Raw genomic sequence first — 7,500 nt, 5'->3', positions numbered from 1 at the left:
TTGAGAGGTCTTATTTGTTTTGTCGCGCACCATTTCGTAAAGGCGGCCCACTTCGCCTGGTAGACTACGGTAGAGGATTTTCTTAGGTATAGGGACATCTTCTTGGCTGTGGAGGAGGAGTACCCCTCCTTCTTCAGGAGTCGCTCGATAGTCTCCAGGCGTGAAGGCGAAGAGAGAGAGGGTTGTCGTGGAACCTGAGGAAGTGCGGTTGACTCAGTAGATCTGACCTGACGGACAGAGGCCACGGCGGTTGACTCGATAGGTCTTTAGGTCCGCGAACTACTCTCTCTGTCTAGCCACCAGGGCGCTACCAAAGTCATCTGTAGGCTTCGAGCCACCTTTATTCTGCTGAGCCCATGTCTTATCAGCGTGAAAAGGGGGAAAACGTACACATCCAGATTGTCCCACTTGCTCTGAAAAGAGTCTTCTAAGGAAGCTTTCGGGGTCTGGTACAGGGGGGCAATAGACTGGGAGTTGGGCGTTGAGGTTGTTGCAAGGCGGTCAACCACCGGGGCGCCCCATCGTTGAATGATGAGCTTGGCTATTCCTGGGGGAAGGGACCATTTTGTCCCTACTATGTGGCCCATTCTGCTGAGGCCGTCGGCCAGGGCGATTTACTTTCCGGGAAAGAACCTTGCTAACATCCCTTGATTCCCTAACACTCAGTCTAGATTCTCTATGGTGAGATCGCCCAACTCCTTCGATTACAAGTACCCTGCTTGTTTATGTATGCCCTTACCGTGGTGTTGTCGCTCATCCACGCCACGGAGTTCCCCTTTTAGCAGACTTGCGAAGTGTAGGTACGCCTTCTGGACTACTTCCAACTCCAGGACATTGTGTGGAGTTGTCTCTCCCCTTCCAACCAGGTCTCTCGTGCCGCTTCGTCGAGGGGAAGGGCTCCCCATCTCTGGTTGGAGGCGTCTGTGAACAGTAGGAACGGCTGACTAATGAGCCTGAGGTGTCATATCTTATTCTCCGAAGGGAAAAATTCTCCCCGAAAACAGGTCTAATGTTATTCCCCAGTAGTTCATTCCGGTGGAAGGGGATAGATTTTGCTACTTCGGGTTGATTCAGTTCCCCAGATCCTTGCCAAACTGGAGGAGACTTCTCCCTTGTTCCTCCAAGAGGACCTTTGAGGCGGGAAGAAGCTACCAGCCGTCCAGGTATCTGCTAAGGCGTATGCCTCGTTCGTGGGCCCCCCCTGCGACAGCCGTGGGGACTCTCACGAACACTTTGGGCGTTGTTGACAGACCAAAGAAAAAGGGGTCCTGAATTGCAGGAACTGGGAACCCTATTTTACCCGGAGGAACCTCCGACCCGAGGTGTGGACCGGAATCTGGAAGTATGCGTCCTTGGGGTCGATGGTATTCTACAATCTTTCTCCCTCAAGGACAGCAGGACCGAATTCTGCGTGTCCATTTAGAAGTCCGTCACCTTGACGAACCTGTTGAGAGCTGACAGATCTATAACCGGCTTCCACCCCCCGGTCGCTTTTTTTTTTTTTTTTTTTTTTTTTTTTTTTTTTTTTTTTTTGCCAGGAATAGGCAACTGTTGACACCTGGTCCTGGGAGACGAACTTCTTCCATGGTACCCTTCTCTAGCATGGACAACACCTCCTCTTGAAGGGCGGTCCTCTTTAACGGGTCTTTAGGATCTAGCCATCTATCCGGTTGGCCGGAAAAGGCGTGGGTGGTTCCGTTAGGAATGGAAGTCCGAAGCCCTTCTTTAGTAAAGACACTGTCCAAGGTTCCTCTCCTTGAGCCCTCCATGCTTGCCAATGACGCCTGAGTCATCCTCCAACCCGAAGGTTGGGTGGGGATAGGGAGCCTCCCACTCTTCCCTTCTTCTAGAGGGGAGGCCTGACCTGCCTCCCCTAGAGGCGGGGTAACCCGACCTGAAGGAGCTAGAAGGCGCTGGAGCTCCCCTGTGGAGGGGCTGAGGCGTTGCGGACCAGGAGGACGAGGGCTTCTCTCCTCGTAGTGCTGGTAGATGCTTGGGGTGTCGCGGCACTATCCGAGACAGATCTCTTCTAGGGTGGTCTCCTAGGAGTCGTAGGTCTGGGGACGTTAGCCTCCTTCTATTTCAAGACCTACTCCACTATGGTTTCTCGTTCCTTCCGAGGAAACAGAGATTCTCCCCCCAAGGGAAAGCTGCGAATGGGTCGTGTCCCCCTGTCTGGTGCCTTCCAAGACACTTACGCCAGAACAGTGTTTCGCTTCCAGAACACCCAGTTAGCTGTTAGTGTGAGAGACTGAAAAGTCACTAACCTAAGGGTTGAAGGCCTTGCTGGACAGGGTCCTCGGGGTCAAAGGAGGCTTGTACACCTCCCAAAGAGAGAGCCCACCAGTCCAGCCAAGAGGGAACGTTTACTAAGTCCCTCGACATTATCTCCTTCATGGAGGCTCCTGCTGGCGAGAACCAGACTGGGGCTGAAGAGGCTCTACTGTCTGAAAACGCCTTGACCACTCTCCTATAGACGGAGTCCTCCGTCATCCGAGGACCTGGATTTCACCTGCGGGGACGTCCGCACTAGGGGCCTGGGTTACCGCAAGCAACGCTGGTTCAGCGGGGACTCCCGTCGGCCCAAGGCTCTGGGTGCCGAGGATGCGGTTCCCGTGGGCTGGCCCGACAGCGGGAACCGTTCCTTCTGACCACAAGGCCTCACCAGCCGGGCTGGTTTGGCCAGGCCGCCCGACCAGCAGCGCGTTTCCCCCGCTGTGCGGGGTTAACCGGAGGCTTCGGGGACTTACGCTTACCTGTAGAGTCCTTCCTACCGCTTGATCTCGAGTCGCCGGGTCCCCGGGCACTCCCCGGTCGCTCCGGTTCTGGAGTCCCAGGCACTCCCTTGCGGTGGAACCGGTTTCCCCGGCGGGGAGCTCCGCACCAGGTTCGGGGTCAGAACCGGCAACGCCGTACCGTCGAGGACTACTGTTCGTGTATTCTCTCCGGGGGACGCGGACGCGGATCCTCGTGGCTGACCCAACGGAGGGAGCCGTTCCTTTTAGGTCCGAGGGCCGAACCAGCTGCGCTGATTCGGCCAGGCTGCCCGTAAATAAGCCCGCTTACACCGCGGGCGGGCTGGGGGACGCGGACGCGGATCCCCGTGGGCTGACCCGACGGAGGGAACCGTTCCTTTTGAGTCCGAGGGCCGAGCCAGCTGTGCTGATTCGGCCAGGCTGCCCGTAAATAAGCCCGCTTACACCTGCGGGCGGGCTGGGGGACGCGGACGCGGATCCCGTGGGCTGACCCGACGGAGGGAACCGTTCCTTTTAAGTCCGAGGGCCGAGCCAGCTGTGCTGATTCGGCCAGGCTGCCCGTAAATAAGCCCGCTTACACCTACGGGCGGGCTGGGGGACGCGGACGCGGATCCTCGTGGGCTGACCCGACGGAGGGAACCGTTCCTTTTAAGTCCGAGGGCCGAACCAGCTGTGCTGATTCGGCCAGGCTGCCCGTAAAGAAGCTCGGTTACACCCGTTGGCGGGGTGAACCGGAGGCTTCGCGGTCTTACGCCTGCCTGAAGAGGCCTTCTCGCATTTCTCCCTGCGAGGGTTATATCTGCGTCTGGAGGATGGCCTTCGTGGTGAGAAAAAACCCTGGGTTGTCGGTCCGGGGGACGCTGCAAGACAGACCTGGGGGGGCTCCTTCTCGGCGAGGCCCTCGGCTGCAGAAGAGACTGAAAAATACGCTAAGAGACTGGAGAAGAATTAGAGACATTTTCCCCCACATGGGGTCATCAGAGGAGACGTGGCCTGCTTGCACCAGGACTCCGTCTCCCCACACACTCCCGAAAGTAGTACTTACCTCGAACTACTTCTTAAGAGTTATCTTCTACACAATAAACCAACCTCGTCTCCTACTCTGGGTAGGAGAGGGTGGTAGGGAAGCTCAGCCCGGCGGGACGCCCGTCGCTAGTCTTCTAAGGCGATCCCTTCGTCGCCCACTTCCTCTTGGTGCTATACCGCACCCACTCAAATTCTTGGGGAAGAGCAATGGGCACTTCCCCGCAACTGACTTACCTCGTCCCCTACTCTGGGTAGGGGAAGATGGCTGTATAAGAATCTCTATTCGACGAGGCATCGGGAATGAAGTTGGCGAAGAGAGGCTCGTCTTCCTACGAGCCTCCTGGATGTATTCTTCCTTTTAGTGCCGAAGTGCACTCACTGCACTACGTTCCAGGACCAGTAGTCCTGACACGTGGTTGAAGAGGAACATAAGCTGCCCCTACACGGCAACACCGAGGATAAGGGGAGGAAGAACGATTCTTGTAAAAAGTTTTCCTTTCAGCTATCAATTCCTTGAAGAAAATCAAGGAATACAGTTCCATAACGCACACAACGCACGACCCAAGCACTAAGGAAATGAATTAAACACCGGGTAAGGACACGGTTGAAAAGTGAACGCACAGGAACACTTGGGAGATACACTGCGAAAAAAAACACAAGTCCGTACACTGGGAACACGTGGGATCACAACGCGCCAAAGGATCGAGAGTTTAACCGAGAGAGTGAGATGATTCGCATCTCACGACCAAGGAATTAATGAGATCCTGGCCCGGGAAAAGCAGTGACCTGCCCTAATCCGGGCCGCAGGAATTATCCTGGCGGCGGGGGTAGGAACAATCGGGAGCGAGATAGGGGGGGGGGGGGGTAGCACGGGAAATCTTGGTCGAGATTGAGAGAGGTCCAAGGACCCTCCGAAGAGGTAATTCGAGGTAAAGTATTCGTGTCGGAACAAACTGTATATACAGTATACTGTAGATATATATACATATGCATATATATATATATATATATATATATATATATATATATATATATATACGTGGCCGTGGGGGCATAAAAAAATTAGAATAGCGCCAACGTTATCCCTGAGTGTCGTAAGAGGCGACTAAAAGGGACGGGACGAGGGGGCTGGGAACCCCCTCTCCTGTATCTACATCCTGTGAGACAGCAACAAAGAGATGGAGCTGGGGGGAGAGTGACTGCTCCCCGCACTCTAGTTTTGGGGTGTTTGAATGTGCGTGGATGTAGTACGATAGAGAGTAAAAGATATGAAATTGGAAGTATGTTTAGGAATAGAATGATGGATGTATTGGCCTTGTGTGAGACGAAGATAAAAGGAAAGGGTGAAGTGATGTTTGGTGAAATGTCTGGTAGAGTGTCTGGGATTGAAAGGGGAAGAGCGAGAGAGGGTGTGGCTTTATTGCTGAGTGAATGGATGACAGGTAAAGTAGTGGAATGGAAGGAGATATCATCTAGGTTAATGTGGGTAAGGGTTAGGGTGGGTAGGGAATGTTGGGCGTTTGTCAGTGCGTATGGGCAAGGTAGTGAGAAAAGTGAAGAAGAGCGGAATGAGTTCTGGAATGAATTAACTAGGTGTGTAGAAGGACTGGGTAGAAGGAATTATGTAGTTGTCATGGGTGATTTAAATGCTAGAGTGGGCGCTGGAGAGGTAGAAGGTGTCATTGGGAAGTATGGCGTAGGCGTACCAGGTGAAAATGAGAGTGGCGAGAGACTGGTTGATATGTGTGTTGAGCAAGAGATGGTGATAAGTAATAGCTTTTTCAAAAAGAAAGATAAAAATAAGTATACATGGGTAAGAGTGGCAAATGGAAGAGTAGTAGAAAGGGCATTAATGGATTATGTGTTGATAACTAAAAGAATGTTTGGAAGATTGAAAGACGTGCACGTGTTTAGGGGTATGGCTAACGGTATGTCTGATCATTTTTTAGTGGAAGGAAAATTAGTTGTAGCAAAAGAGTGGGGGAATAGAGTAGGTGAATGTAAAAGGGAGCTAGTGATGGTTGAAGAGCTAATAAAACCAGGGGTAAAAAGTAAATATCAGGAAAGGTTGAAAATGACATATGACGAAGTGAAAGTAAGAGAAACTGGTAATTTAGAGGAGGAGTGGAAGTTAGTAAAAGAAAATTTTGTTGGGATTGCAAGTGATGTGTGTGGCAAGAAGGTTGTTGGAGGCAGCATGAGGAAGGGCAGTAAATGGTGGAATGAAGGAGTGAAGGTAAAAGTGGAAGAGAAAAAGAGGGCTTTTGAAGAATGGCTGCAGAGTAATAGTGTAGAGAAGTATGAAAAATATAAAGAGAAAAATGTGGAAGTAAAGCGCAAGGTACGTGAGGCAAAGAGGGCAGCTGACCTGAGGTGGGGTCAGGGATTGGGTCAGTCATATGAAGAGAATAAGAAGAAGTTTTGGAAAGAAGTGAAGAGAGTAAGGAAGGCTGGCTCAAGAATTGAAGAGACAGTGAAAGATGGAAATGGGAGGTTGTTAAAAGGAGAGGAGGCAAGGAAAAGTTGGGCGGAATATTTTGAAAGTTTACTGAATGTTGAGGATAATAGGGAGGCAGATATAATTGCTGTTGCAGGTGTTGAGGTGCCAGTGATGGGAGATGAGAATGAGAGAGAGATTACAATAGATGAAGTGAGGAGAGCACTAGATGAAACGAGAGTAGGAAAAGCGTCTGGTATGGATGGTGTGAGAGCTGAGATGTTAAAGGAAGGGGGTTTGACTGTACTTGAATGGTTGGTGAGATTGTTTAATATGTGTTTTGTGTTGTCAATGGTACCAGTAGATTGGGTTTGTGCATGTATTGTACCACTATATAAGGATAAGGGAGATGTGCATGAGTGTTGTAATTCAAGAGATATTAGTTTGTTAAGCGTAGTTGGCAAAGTGTATGGTAGAGTAATGATTAATAGGATCAAGGATAAAACAGAGAATGCAATCTTGGAAATACAGGGTGGTTTTAGAAGAGGTAGGGGTTGTATGAATCAGATTTTTACAGTAAGGCAGATATGCGAGAAATATTTAGCAAAAGGTAAGGAGGTGTATGTTGCGTTTATGGATCTGGAGAAAGCGTATGATAGAGTTGATAGGGAAGCAATGTGGAATGTGATGAGGTTATATGGAGTTGGTGGAAGGTTGTTGCAAGCAGTGAAAAGTTTCTACAAAGGTAGTAAAGCATGTGTTAGGATAGGAAATGAAGTGAGTGATTGGTTTCCGGTGAGAGTGGGGCTGAGACAGGGATGTGTGATGTCACCGTGGTTGTTTAACTTGTATGTTGATGGAGTGGTGAGAGAGGTGAATGCTCGAGTGCTTGGACGAGGATTAAAACTGGTAGGCGAGAATGACCATGAATGGGAGGTAAATCAGTTGTTGTTTGCGGATGATACTGTACAGTGTACTGGTTGCAGACACAGAAGAGAAGCTTGGCCGATTAGTGACAGAATTTGGAAGAGTGTGTGAGAGAAGGAAGTTGAGAGTTAATGTGGGTAAGAGTAAGGTTATGAGATGTACGAGAAGGGAAGGTGGTGCAAGGTTGAATGTCATGTTGAATGGAGAGTTACTTGAGGAAGTGGATCAGTTTAAGTACTTGGGGGCTGTTGTTGCAGCAAATGGTGGAGTGGAAGCAGATGTACGTCAGAGAGTGAATGAAGGTTGCAAAGTGTTGGGGGCAGTTGAGGGAGTAGTAAAAAATAGAGGGTTGGG

At 50.7% G+C, this 7,500-nt stretch overlaps 1 protein-coding gene across 1 annotated transcript in view; it reads right to left on the bottom strand.

Moving 5' to 3' along the window:
- LOC137620790 (Na(+)/citrate cotransporter-like) overlaps positions 1-7,500 on the bottom strand; it is a 130,479-nt gene that overhangs the window by 50,420 nt on the left and 72,559 nt on the right. The window lies entirely within an intron of this gene.

The sequence above is a fragment of the Palaemon carinicauda genome, chromosome 27, assembly GCF_036898095.1.
Source record: "Palaemon carinicauda isolate YSFRI2023 chromosome 27, ASM3689809v2, whole genome shotgun sequence".
Classification (NCBI taxonomy): domain Eukaryota; kingdom Metazoa; phylum Arthropoda; class Malacostraca; order Decapoda; family Palaemonidae; genus Palaemon; species Palaemon carinicauda.
This window is presented reverse-complemented; position numbering and strand designations above follow the sequence as displayed.